At 37.2% G+C, this 14,872-nt stretch overlaps 1 pseudogene across 1 annotated transcript; it reads left to right on the plus strand.

Annotated features, from left to right (window-relative positions):
• The first annotated feature begins 3,445 nt into the window (after positions 1-3,445).
• LOC306878106 (ceramide synthase 2-like) lies at positions 3,446-13,163 on the plus strand (annotated as a pseudogene). The gene is made up of 7 exons: positions 3,446-3,460; positions 5,094-5,144; positions 5,691-5,783; positions 6,017-6,145; positions 7,287-7,406; positions 7,544-7,686; positions 13,041-13,163. The product of its transcript is annotated as a ceramide synthase 2-like (transcript).
• Positions 13,164-14,872: the final 1,709 nt, after the last annotated feature.

Consider the following 14,872-nt stretch of genomic DNA (forward strand, 5'->3'; position numbering starts at 1 on the left):
AAAGTGTAGGCCCTGTTGTGCCTTTTTGGAGAGTAACATGGTGTTGGTGGTCCAGGTGAGATCCTCTGTGATGTGCACCCCCAGGAATTTAGTGCTGCTGACTCTCTCCACAGTCGAGCTGTCGATGGTCAGTGGGGGGTGATCAACGGAGTTTCTTCTGAAGTCCATCACAACCTCCTTTGTCTTCTCCACATTGAGGGACAGATTGTTTGTGCCACACCACTCAGCCAGCTGTGCCACTTCCTCTCTGTAGTGCGTTTCATCGTTGTTGCTGATGAGACCTACCACTGTTGTATCATCAGCAAACTTGATGATGTGGTTGGAGCTGAACTTGGCAGTGCAGTCGTGGGTCAGCAGTGTGAAGAGCAGCGGGCTGAACACACAGCCTTGTGGGGCACCTGAGCTCAGTGTGGTAGAGCTCGAGGTGTTGTGGCCGACACGGACTGACTGAGGTCTTCCGGTTAGAAAGTCCAGGATCCAGTTACACAGGGAATTGTTAAGGCCCAGCAGGTTTAGTTTATTTATGAGCTGTTGTGGGATTATTGTGTTGAATGCCGAGCTGAAGTCAATGAACAGCATTCTAACATAGGAGTCTTTATTTTCTAGGTGGGTAAGAGCCAGGTGGAGGGTGGAGAAAATTGCATCGTCCGTAGAGCGGTTTGGACGGCATGCAAACTGGAGCGGGTCGAGTGTGTTGGGGAGGCTGGTTTTGATGTTGTGCATGACTAACCTCTCAAAGCACTTCATCATGATTGGAGTCAGTGCTATGGGACGGTAGTCATTTAGACAGGACACGGGTGATTTCTTTGGTACCGGTATGATTGTTGTGGATTTGAGACATGTGGGGACGACTGCCTGGCTCAGCGAGGTGTTGAAGATATCTGTAAGCACATCTGTCAGCTGTACAGCGCAGTCTCTCAGAACACGGCCAGGTATGTTGTCAGGTCCCGTTGCCTTGCGTGGGTTAATCCTAGATAGGGTCTTCCTTACGTCGACTGGAGACAGACAGAGCGCCCGGTCGTTGGGAGGTGTGGGCAGTTTTTGTGCAGGTGTGTCATTCTGCATTTCAAACCGTGAATAAAAGTGGTTGAGTGCATCGGGGAGGGATGTGTCCTCATCACAGGCCTGTGGCGTGGGCTTGTAGTTAGTCATGGTCTGAATGGCTTGCCACAGGCTCTGTGTGTCTCTGCTGTCTGTGAAGTGATTGTTGATTTTTTGGGCATATGACCGTTTTGCATTTTTGATGCCACAGGACAGATTGGCTCTTGCTGTTTTGAGGGCTGCTTTATCTCCTGATCTGAATGCTTCATCTCTGGTCTTTAGCAGCCCACGAACCTCTGCTGTCATCCATGGCTTCTGGTTTGCTTGTGTGGTGATGGTCTTGGTGACTGTCACATCATCAGTGCACTTTTTGATGTAAGCAGTCACAGTTGTGTACAGAATGATAAAATACAACATGGAATGCTCAAAAAAAAAAATATATATATATATATATATATATATATATATGTGAAATTCATAATGAAATTATGAAATATGACATGAAATGTTCAAAAAATAAAAGAATATTGAAATGTGAGAATAAATAAAGCATTAAATGAATTTATATTTTCATGTAAAACAGAAATGGACATGAAATGCAAATTAGTATTATAAAATACAAATTTCATTTTTCATTTCAAGCTTCATTTATGCTTAACTGTACATTTTCACTGTACATTTGTACTTTTATTTTTTCCATGTTAAAAAAGGACATGAAATATGCTTTAAAATGCTTTTTTTTTTTGCTCAAAAGGTAAAAACTGTAAGTGTGAGTTCAGTATATGTGGTTCATGCATATTATGTATATAGTATATAAACTGCAGGTTTACTCCACTGACTGGGAAGGGGGATTAGGCTCAACGCATCCTCATTAGCATTTAAATTATATCACCAGCTAATGAGAGCAAGTTCATTTCCATCTGTTTATATGCAAATATCCAGAATCAACAACCATTCCTGTTGCCAACAGCTTTTCAGAAGGAAAGGCATCAGTACAGTAGACCACACAGCTGTTGCTCATTTTAATGTCATGATTAGGCTTGTTTGATTATTAGACTCTCTTCACATTAAATGTTATTGAAGAACATTTGATTAATTAAACTAATCAAGAATCCCAAAGGACAAAACCTTTCATTTTGTTCTAGCTCCTCAATATAAATACACCTGATTAAATTGTTTTATATTTACTAAAATTATTTCATATCATAATTTTCAGAAAAAATATCAAATAGCACAACTGTTTTAAATATTGATAATAATATTAAATGTTTCTTGAGCATCAAATCAGCATATTAGAATTATTTCTAAAGGATCATGTGATACTGAAGACTGGAGTAATGATGCTAAAAATTCAGCTTTGCATCACATGAATGAATTAGATTTTAAAACATATTCACACAGAAAACAGGGATTTTAAATTGTAATACTATTCCTAATATTAATACTGCTGTTTTTACTGTATTTTTGAGCAAATAAATGCAGCCTTGATATTTTCTTAATCTTAAATCTTAATTTTTAAAAAAAATCTTACTGACCTCAAACAAAGAGGAGAGCACAAATAATTTAATGTAATAATTATACGATCAGTTAGAAAATCAAAATAATTTTGGGAGAAAATGATCTATTGCTTAGCAGAAGTCAGCTAAATTAGATAAAAGAAGGATATGATTAAATATTGGTTCACTTGCATTTAATAACAAAAACACACACAGTGAAATGATTGACATTTAAGAACAAGAATTGCGTATTTCTCTATTGTGTCATGTTACTAATGAATATTGTTGGATCAATGCAGTTCATGATAAAATGCATTACTGGTTTTATATTCACCTTGTTTTTTGTTGACTATTTATGCACCAATTCTTGCATTGTGTTTACTGACCGCTTGATGTGCAATGTAAAATCTGTGTCCTGAAGTAACACTAGTTGAGATCAAGTGCTGGTGTCTCCTGAATTCCAGGTAATGAATGTGTGCGAGTACAGACGGCGTGGCACTGAGTCACTGTCTGTAGCATAAAAGAAAAATCGATAATTCTGACCCATACAATGTATTGTTGGCTTTTGCTACAAATATATATATACACCTGTGCTACTTATGACTGGGTTTGTGCTCCAGGGTCACATATTTGGGATTTGTTTCCCAAATTTTGATTATTTTATTTTTTATCCACCATACACAGTAAATTTAACAAGATTTAGGTTGTATTGTTAAATATATTATAAATAATTTATTAGATTAAACCATCAACCCAGATCAAGTGCTTGAGGTTCGTAATGAAGCATTTTCCCCCTTCAGAAATTGCTCAATAAAAGATTAGGATTTAATTGTAAAATAGTGAAGTAAATTTAGGTTGCCCGTATACGGGCAGGTGACAGTTAAGGGGTTAAGGTTATCTATAAGGCAATGTGCTCCAAAACAGTGACAAAATTCACGTTTAGAAGATATAAGCATTCAAAGCTTGCAGTTCGTCACTTCTGCCAAACGGCTTAACGATTTTTTTGACGTCACATCGTACTTCATCTTTTCATCAAACTTTCTGCCCAATCAAATGCTCTCTAGAATTCGAAGAGCCCGCCCCCTACACTAGACCACAAAGTGTATCGGACCTATTTGAATTCTACACAGAATGCTATATTTTATAGCAATATGGATGAGATTTTGGCTGCCATACCCTGTCAAATGCAGCTTGATGGAGCTGAAGGGCTCTGAACGGCTTTAGCCCAAGCTGTGATATAATCGAACGCTATTGTCATGTGACACACCAGTCATTTCATTTGTTAATATTTCTGCAGCTAAGCGTGGAGTCTGTGCCGATACATAAATGACTGTGTCATCTGCATATAACTGACATTTAATTTGCTTGCAACAATTTGGTAAATCATTGACATATAAGGAAGACAACAATGGGCCCAAAATTGACCCTTGAAGGAGACCCATCTCATTGTTTCATAAAGCTGATCTTGAATTATTTATTTTAACACACTGAAATTAAAATAAGATTTTTTTTTTTTTTTTAGCTTATTTTTATTGATTTAAGTTATCTTGTGGCCCCCTTGTTGAGAACCACTGCATTATGGGATTTCCACAAGTGTTTGGCTTTAGAAGTCTTTTTGTGTTTGGATTGTGCCTCTGTCTTAAAGGGGTCATTGGATGCAAAATTTTCTTTTCAAGTTGTTTGAACATAAATGTGTGTTGGAAGTGTGTGTACACATCCATCCTATAATGTTAAAAATCCACCCAGTAATTTTTTTTTTTTAAATCCCTGTTTTAAAATCCTCTTTCTCAAATCAGGTTGTTCTGAGGTTCCTGTCAGAATAACGTAGTTCTGTACAGACCGCTCCCACGATAGTTGATTGACAAGACCATCTTACTTTAGACCAGCCCTGAGTGAGCTGTCATCAGTCCGTCATTGTGTTGACTCCGGTGCAGGGGAAGACAAGATGTCTCCGATTAAGCGATTGAGGTGTTTTGTTGTTGGATGTAATAACGAATATAGCAGTCGTCATTTACTGCCCACATCTGAGACTCCGCACATCTGCCTAAATGCATCTATGTTCGCGCGAATCATTCATGATCCAGCCTCACCTACGGAAGAAGTGAGTATAAGGGTTTTTTATGAATCTTTGCAAATTGCCTTTCCTAATAACATGCTAGTTAGCCAGCTTCGCGGCCGAAGTAAACAGTACTGCTTGTCACCCCATCGAAGAGATGGGCGGGGCCAGCAGCGCTCATTAGCATTTAAAGCAACATGGACTATAATAGCTTGCTAAAATTAGAGCTGATTTTGACAGGTTTAAAAAGGTGTTTTTTACGCTACTATTGAGTAATTTTAACCAAAGTATGCTATAGACTTTTAATTAAGACCCTAAAGAATTATATCAACGTGTGCAAAAAGGGCATCCGATGACCCCTTTAAAACTACGCCTAAGTAGGCAGTATACTAGGTTTTAGAACACAGCCACCTTGCAGCTCCAAAAACTGTCATAAATAAGTAAAAAGACAATGTTTTGTGTTCCATAAAGTTGAATATTGATTTGTCTATTTATTACAGAAACCCTGGTTTTGTAATTTGCGGGAGGTGTGGAATGGCTATCCAAGACAGGTATGCTCCAGTCTTCAGATCTTTAATTTGCTTGTATTTGTTCCAAGGGATATTTTATTGTTCGTATCACCTGCATTAATAAGAGCAGGCGAGATATTGTTCACTTTGACCCGGCCCCGATAAAGGTTTCAAACAACACTCAAATTTATGGCACGGCTAATAAATAAGGCAGATAATAAGGCTCACGATAGCTCCAAGTCAAACATGGCCATATTTAGAAGAAAGATGTCTTTCTTTTTGGCTCAGCTGAAGGTTTTTTTTTTTTTGGAAGAGTTTACACTTGTTAAGTGAGTTCCAGGTTGCAATCAAAAGAACAGTGATGTCATTCAGATTGGCATTCAAAACATTGAGTTCCTAGAATAAGCACTCCAAAAAAAGAGCTGTCTTCAAACTCCCGCTGCGTCAAAGCACAATGAATTACATAAAATTCACATTGAGTTATAGCTCGGATCAATCTTTTACTTTTTCCGTCATAAAAATGTAGCGGTGGTCATGTCTTGCTATCGTGCATGTTTCTGAGAGCTTGTTGTGTTTTTGCTCCTGCAGTCCATGCTAGATTCTCAGTACTGGTATTATATTTTGGAGATGAGCTTCTATTTGTCGCTAGTGCTCAGAATAACCTTCGACGTCAAACGAAAGGTGAGTATCATGTGACACCACACTAACTACTAGAAGCATTTTAACTACATGAAATCTTTTAAATTACATTTCAAACTGTTTCATCTGAGCCTAACCATTTATCACATGAAATAAACATGAAATAAATAGACCTGAAATAAACATCTGATCATTATTTACACAATGAAAGCTATTGTAATCTGTCATTTAAAGCCAGATTGATTTGTTGTGTTTCTCATATATATTTATTTCAGGACTTTAAAGAGCAGATCATCCATCATTGGGCCACGCTGACGCTCTTGGCTTTCTCCTGGTGTGGCAACTACATCCGGGTCGGGACCCTGGTCATGCTCAGTCACGATTCCTCTGACATTCTTTTAGAAGTTAATGATATGCCAAATCTGATTTTATTTGATTATTCTTTATTGTATTTTTAGCCATTTACCCCTGTATTAAAGAGAGACAGGAAATTTGTTTGGTGGAACGGGTTCAGGAAACATTGCACTTTTTTTTGGACTCATTTAAGGTTTAAAGAATCAAAAATGCGATGTCTCACCTTGCACTCAGGCAAAATACCACTTTAGTATAATCAGATGAAAACGAAAGTGAAAGTACTTTGTTTGGGCTTCCAAAAGAGGACACAACTAGAAATCAGTGGTTAAGTTGTATTTACAACACTGTTCCAGAACAGTTCAACCCAAATATTAGAGTGTGTGCAGCGCATTTTACGGAGGACTATTTCCTGAACCTGGGAGTAGCCTGCCAGTGAGGCAGTTCCAACTTTGCAAGAACAGTTTGGTGCTTCTGACTCACAGCCTGTAAGTACGTTTTCTTATTTAATGAATTTGCCTCTGACGATTCAAACGCGAGTTTTGAGCAGTGTTGAGTAGTGCTTGTTGTTTGTCGTTTCTCCGATCATAAATGCAGACATGGTAATGTTAAAGACAGTATAAGTATAAGTCATTATAATCAGTAATTATGTCCCCACTGGATGCAACAAATGCCTCGTTTATAATGGGTTTTATTGTTTTAGTATTGTCGCGCCGGGACACGGCATCACAAAACGGTAAGGGGGCTTAACATTTCTGTCTCACGCTTGAGGTATTCGGCCAATTACAACGCACTGGATAGCTGGCCAATCAGAACAAGCTCTGTAAAAATCGGCGCGTTTCAGAATGTTTGCATAGAGGAGCAACAATAATGTACAGTATGTGGAAAATAATATGATTTTGAAACTTAAACCGCATAAACACATTGCGTTGCACCAAATACACAAAATAATGTTCTTTTCAGCAACGTCATATGACCCCTTTAAAAAAGGGACAAGTCCTCCAATATGTCACTCAAAAAAATTCAGTTTCTGTAGGGTGTACATTTGTCAACTACATTGTAATGTTTATAAATAAATTTTTTTGTTTGTTTATTTTATTGCAAATGAAAGACTAATATAGCTTTAGTTTAAAAACCCTGGTTGACACTGTACAAGCTGCACCGGTTTGTTATTTTTGTGTTATTTCTCCACAGTCCACTAAGATTTTCAACTATGCCAAATGGGAAAGCACGTGCAACGGCATCTTTGTGGTATTTGCTGCCATCTTCATAGTCGCGCGACTCATAATCTTTCCATTTTGGTGAGAATTGTGTGTGTGACTACTATTTCCAAGCTCTGATAAGCTCTGATAAAGAGTCTCGGGTGTATTTTACATAATGTGCATGCATTATTTGTATATTATTAGAACTGATATTAAAAACTGTCTCTGTCTCATGTATCTTTATTCCAGGATTATTCATTTATCCTCCTGACTATTACCCGCCATTCTTTGGATATTACGTTTTTAACTTCATGCTTGTCATCCTGTTGATGCTGCACATATTCTGGGCATATCTGATTCTACGCATGGTGAAGATGTTCCTTTTCGGAAGTGTAAGTTGTTCTACTATATTTGGGAATGCATTCATTTTTTTTTTTTTTTTTAAATTGTCTTGTTTGAATGGTCTCACATTACAGTGGGTTAGCAAATAATTTTGGGTAGTCATATTTTGAGATTTCTCACTGTACATTTGTAAACCCTGTGTTAACTTTTTTTTTTTTTTGCAAATTTGTTTATTAACATTGATTGGACAAATAGGCTACTGTATGCAACTTGTGTTTGTATTTGCCTGTGCATCTGTGTAAATGTGATGTGTGAATGTGCAAATCTCATGAATATTTAATGAGGAAAGCAGTGAATCGGTTTATGATTGGGTGTCTGTTTCTAAACTACTCGCTGTAACATTCTCTATAATTGTATATCTTTGGCACCGCAGATCTTCATAACCGAGGGTTAAAAGCATCGCTAACCCCTTTTAAAATAATGTGTGAAACACTGTTTTACCCGATGTTAAAAAGACATTAACCCAGGGTTAAGCATTGTGTGAAAAGCCCTGAATACATTATAAAATCATTTATAAGATGGTTGCAGGCATAGTGGATCTGAATGACTCAAAAATAAGCGTAATGAAGTGCATCTATGCAGCCTGTAGGTCATATGTTACTAACAAATACCATTAATACTGTTACCCTACCACCCTCGGGCTAGTTATCAGTCATCTCAACTGACACAGCCGACACCGTATGACTTTTAACAAGTCATAAAACTCTGGCAGTTGTGCAGTCGGAAAGTTCTGGAGGCGCTGAACTATTTTATTTTATGAGTTTCTGACTAAAGCGGTTTAAAATAAGCATTGTCTACAAACCCGATTCCAAAAAAGTTGGGACACTGTAAAACAGAATGCAATGATGTGGAAGTTTCAAATTTCAATATTTTATTCAGAATACAACATAGATGACATATCAAATGTTTAAACTGAGAAAATGTATCATTTTAAGGGAAAAATAAGTTTATTTTAAATTTCATGGCATCAACACATCTCAAAAAAGTTGGGACAAGGCCATGTTTACCACCGTGTGGCATCCCCTCTTCTTTTTATAACAGTCTGCAAAGGTCTGGGGACTGAGGAGACAAGTTGCTCAAGTTTAGGAATAGGAATGTTGTCCCATTCTTGTCTAATACAGGCTTCTAGTTGCTCAACTGTCTTAGGTCTTCTTTGTCGCATCTTCCTCTTTATGATGCGCCAAATGTTTTCTATGGGTGAAATATCTGGACTGCAGGCTGGCCATTTCAGTACCCGGATCCTCCTCCTACGCAGCCATGATGTTGTAATTGATGCAGTATGTGGTCTGGCATTGTCATGTTGGAAAATGCAAGGTCTTCCCTGAAAGAGACAACGTCTGGATGGGAGCATATGTTGTTCTAGAACTTGGATATACCTTTCAGCATTGATGGTGCTTTTCCAGATGTGTAAGCTGCCCATGCCACACGCACTCATGCAACCCCATACCATCAGAGATGCAGGCTTCTGAACTGAGCGCTGATAACAACGTTGGTTGTCCTTGTCCTCTTTAGTCCGGATGACATGGCGTCCCAGTTTTCCAAAAAGAACTTCAAATTTTGATTCGTCTGACCACAGAACAGTTTTCCACTTTGCCACAGTCCATTTTAAATAAGCCTTGGCCCAGAGAAAACGCCTGCGCTTCTGGATCATGTTTAGATATGGCTTCTTTTTTGACCTATAGAGTTTTAGCTGGCAACGGCGAATGGCATGGTGGATTGTGTTCACCGACAATGTTTTCTGGAAGTATTCCTGAGCCCATGTTGTGATTTCCATTACAGTAGCATTCCTGTATGTGATGCAGTGCCGTCTAAGGGCCCGAAGATCACGGGCATCCAGTATGGTTTTCGGGCCTTGACCCTTACGCACAGAGATTGTTCCAGATTCTCTGAATCTTTGGATGATATTATGCACTGTAGATGATGATAACTTCAAACTCTTTGCAATTTTTCTCTGAGAAACTCCTTTCTGATATTGCTCCACTATTTTTCGCTGCAGCATTGGGAGAATTGGTGATCCTCTTGCCATCTTGACTTCTGAGAGACACTGCTACTCTGAGAGGCTCTTTTTATACCCAATCATGTTGCCAATTGACCTAATAAGTTGCAAATTGGTCCTCCAGCTGTTCCTTATATGTACATTTAACTTTTCCGGCCTCTTATTGCTACCTGTCCCAACTTTTTTGGAATGTGTAGCTCTCATGAAATCCAAAATGAGCCAATATTTGGCATGACATTTCAAAATGTCTCACTTTCAACATCTGATATGTTATCTATATTCTATTGTGAATAAAATATAAGTTTATGAGATTTGTAAATTATTGCATTCCTTTTTATTCGTAATTTGTACAGTGTCCAAACTTTTTTGGAATCGGGTTTGTATTTGTTTACGCTGTCTTGTGAGCTAGCAGACGTTTTTCATTTATTGTCACCCCTAAATGTCCTATTGTGAGTATTATTGTATCAACACTGGCATTACTGGTCTAGTTAACCAGCCCATAATGCTGGTTATACCAATGTGGGTTGGAACAGCACATTAACACATTTGTAGTTAGGCTATACGATGTGTGTTTTTTAAATGCTGGGTGAGCAAAAACACAGCCCTGCATCTTGAACAAAAACTCTGCTGATTTGCATAAAAGGCCTAATATTTCCTGACTTATTCACCTTACAAATGGCTGTCTACAGCAAAATGTTACGAAACGCATCATATTTTGTGCCAAACTGTAACATGCTTGAGCAAAACAGGCACTCTCTTTGGAATCTGCAGCCTAAAATTAGTAGGAAACAAGTACTGGATTTCATTCTGCAAATATGATGCAGGTTGCTGTAATAGAGATGAACACTGCAGTTACAGTAAATATGGTTGTCACTGGTTTGTCAGTTTGTAATGTGTGACACCACATTTTACAGCCAAATTACCATATGAAAAATCATTTATATTGAATCAGTGTAGTGTAAATTGTATTATTTTTGTGAACTATAAACAACACCAAACAAGCTAGACTGTTGGCATTTGTGTTTCTTGCTTTAAGCAATTGGGAGGGACTCCTGAATGATAATTTATGGGATTTACTGTATTTTAATACTGGTGTCACTCCTAAAATTTAGCAGTGTGTATGTGGCAGATGATTATTTAAGATTACTCACTGGAGGTAAGATCTGTATATGAGTTCTGACAATGGCTGACGCTTATGTTATTGTGGAAACACGTATTGCCTCCTGCTAGATGACCACATTGGCCATTTGAAACAAATGAGTTCATGAGTCACATTTTCTTCTCAGAGGAAGAAATTCCTGCATTTTGGTGTCATGGCATTTCATGGCTTCAACATGAAACATTAATGCATTGCTCCTGAATCACTTTTCAAGCGCATCATTGTGAAAATATATAAAAGATAGTTGAATTCAATTCAGTTGAAAGTTATTTAAAAATATATAAATTAATATATATATATAGTATAAATATAAAATGTTCGGTGTTAGTGTTTTTGAAATAAGTTTGCTCACCAAGGCTGCATTTATTTGATCAGAAATACAGTAAAAATAGAAAAATTGTGAAATATTATTACAATCTAAAATAACTTTTTTTTAATTTGAATAAATAAAAAATGTAATTTATTCCTGTGATGCTGTCAGTCTTGTTCTGTCTTGTTCTCCATGCCCTTATTTGGTCCTTCCTGTTCCTGTCTTCGTTATTAGTTCATTAGTCTCCGTCTGTGTTTAATTACTCCTCACTTGTTTCTGTTCTTCCTTGTTTGATTTCCTAGTGTTCTTAAGCCCTGTGTCTCCCTGTATCCCATGTTCAGTATTGGTTGTCTTTACCCCCGTGCTCGCTTCCATAAAAGGAAGGTTTGGATTGTTCTCCCCGACTCCTCGCTCCCTGAGCAATGTGACAGATGCATAGCTGAATTTTCAGCATCATTACTTCAGTCACATGATCCTTCAGAAATCATTTCTAATATGCTGATTTGCTGCTCAAGAAACATGTCTCATTAGTATCAATGAAAACAGTTATGCTTAATATTTTTAGGATATTTTAGGATTCTTTGAATAGAAAGTTCAAAAACAGCACTTATATGAAATATGATTCTTTTATTAACATTATAAATCTGTTTACTGTCACTTTTGATCAATTTAATTCATCCTTTTTGAATAAAAGTATTGTTTTCAGTGTGTGTATAATATGTCTGGACAAATAGTGTTATTATTGTTTAGGTCAGCTGTTGCAACAGCAAACTCCTGTAGGAAACACTGCCTTGATTCATGCGGAACACACTAAAACGAAGTCCTACATGATGCATATAATAGCAGTTATAGACAAAGCCATCCTGCATGAATTATACTCTAAACTGAAATGATGGCACAAGCTTGTAACGGTGACTGAGTTATCCAGGTCTGTGCCATTGTTCTGTTATTTCCAATTATACTGGCGTTCTGATTAAAATGAGCCCTGCCAGCCTGTAGTTAGTGCTCTATTGTTGTCACTCCAGCTCGGTCTATTGAAAAAGGTTAGTCATAATTTGAGAGTGATTGCACTGGCAGCGTACATGATCTCTCACAAATGCAGAGATGTCAGATTCAATTGCTTCTCTGCTCCACGTACCTGCAGCCTGTTGCTCAAAGGGACCTAATTAGTCGTGATTTAGTGCACATCAGACTGTTCGGATTCATTTGCTATGGATGATGGATTGTGTATCTGCGCATCTGGTTTCTACAAATGGCTGTATTTTCAGATGCTGTGGTTTTGATTTTGGCTTTCCGAAATACAGGAAGTTCAAAGATCGGCGTGCTTATTGTTTGGTTTTTAAATGTTTGCTAAGCTAAGGACCAGTACACCTGCTGCTTATATATGGATCATACTTTGGGTTAGTGATTAAACAAACTTATATTTAACTTTGGCATGTAAAAACCACTCAACCATTTAGCAACCACACAGAAACAACCTGGCATAGTTTTGCACGGATAAACACCCCTCGAATTCTCTTTCTTGAATTCTGTTTTAGCTATTGTGCTGAATATAAATGATTATTATTATTTTTAACTCTGCCCTTTTCTGAACTTAAAACATCGGGTTGAATATTCACATCTGTAAGCGACTAATTTGGCACGTTTTAGGCTATTTAATTAGCTTTTATGAATGGCTAAAGAATAAACTGAGTAAAATAACTCGGGTTTTATACAAATAAAATTATATGACAAATCTTTTAGTTTTTTCTCTAAAGTGATGTTTTGCATAGGTAAACAATTTTTCATTCTCAGATTTGTTTTAAAAATAAGAGTGTTTTAGCTATTGTGTTGACTAAATATATTTTGAACTCTCTTCCCTATTATACTTTTTTGATAGCTAGCCAAAGACGAGAGAAGTGGCAATGAAGAAGACGGGGATACCAGTGTGACCGAGGACAATGACGGACATGTGAAATTGACCAATTGCTGTGGAGCAGGAGACGGGGCTAATCATCACTGACACCTCTTCTGTTAAACTGTGAAGGACTTTGAATTGCCCTCGGGGATGCGAGGAGTCACGCAGAGAATGTCAGAAACCTGTCAAAACAAATTGCATCTATTAATAATGCTGAAAAAACCCTCTTTGTTCCCACTTGGCTTCACTGGAGACGACTTGCTGTGTGTCTTGGCTGCTTCAAAACCTTTCCCCCCCCTTTCAGCTAAAACTTTTTTCATTATGGCACAAGATCACATGGGTAATTATGAAAAAAACACAGTGCAAAGAAAAAGAAACTCCTTGTAAGTTTTAAGACTCCTAATTGTTTTTGAAGCTCAAAAATGAAGTACACTGGCTGCTCTCGCCGTCTGACATCGCCCATTGAGGCTTCATCTGCCGTGCTGTTCAGTTTTACATCAACCTCTGCTGTCCAGCTCAGCCTCTAGTGAGAACTAATAAGATGAGATCTCAAGTTTATGTTTCCTGCAAGTGATTTTGAAGCAGAACATCTACTTTTTCATCACTTCCAAGCATTTTCTTTTATTTTTTACCCCATGCCTACACTGAATATGTCCAGCTTTGTTTCTTGAAAGAGTTCACACTGCAATGCCCATTTTTTTTTTATCAATGCAGGCCTTTTTCAGAAACTTTTGATGGCTGGAGGTCACTGAGTCTCTGTACTGCTGGTTTCTAGTATGCATTTCTATGCTCACTTGGCATCTATCTAGGCCTCAATTCGAATCAAATTCAAGAATTGTTTTTAAATGCATTCTAAATTCAGCTCTGAATGGTGCACAACCCTTTTTCAGCTGTTGCTCCATTATGACAGAAGTTGAAATAGATGGTTTTGATACATTGCTCGCATCCAGTGTAGACACGGTTTTATAGGATATTACAGTATGGATGTGACTTAAAACTACTTAAGTATATATGAAAAATTGTTAAATTTGAGATTTTTTTAATATGTCTTGTTGACGTTTTATGAACTTAAAATAGCTGGTTGAATATTCACATCTGTAAGCGGCTGATTTGGTGAGTGTTTTAGGCTATTTAATTAGTTGAAATGTGCATGAGAGAATGATGAATGAATGAAAGTCAGGCCTTTGCACATAAAATTTTATGACAAGTAATTTTTGCTTGTCTAGGGTTATGCACAGACCCAGATCAGCAGAGATGATTTTGAGAACTTATGCAGTGCATTTACTGTTTTATGCACCGAAAGTGTAAAGGAATTATTGAAGGATATAAAAAAACAAATATTTAACTTTTAATTTTATTGTAATAAAGATTTTGATCCAATATTTCAGTATGCCAGTTTTATAACGCTCTTCAGATCTTTAGTTAATTTACATCTAAATAGCTAGAAATATCATTTTTCTTCCTCTGTTTTACTTTTACAGGTTGAAAACCCAGAAATTGCTCAAATAGATATATATTACAATATTTTAGATGTTTTATTTTCAATCACATGTGATATTTGTTTTTGTGGAAGATGATATCCAAGTTGCTGTTTTCTATCCAGTGAAACTGAGTATTGATAATGGCCTTCAAGCTCAAAAAGCAGTTGTTTAAATCTTTCCACATCTAATTTCTCATTAAACCTCATTTATAAGTTTTAAGAAACATGGCAGTGAGTTAACAACAACAGAAAAACATTTTTAAATTTTGGGTGAACCGTCTCTGTAAAATTGGTGTGTGTAAATGGCACTCAAGCATTTTAATGTCATAATGAA

The sequence above is a fragment of the Barbus barbus genome (genome assembly GCF_936440315.1).
Source record: "Barbus barbus genome assembly, chromosome: 1".
NCBI lineage: Eukaryota > Metazoa > Chordata > Actinopteri > Cypriniformes > Cyprinidae > Barbus > Barbus barbus.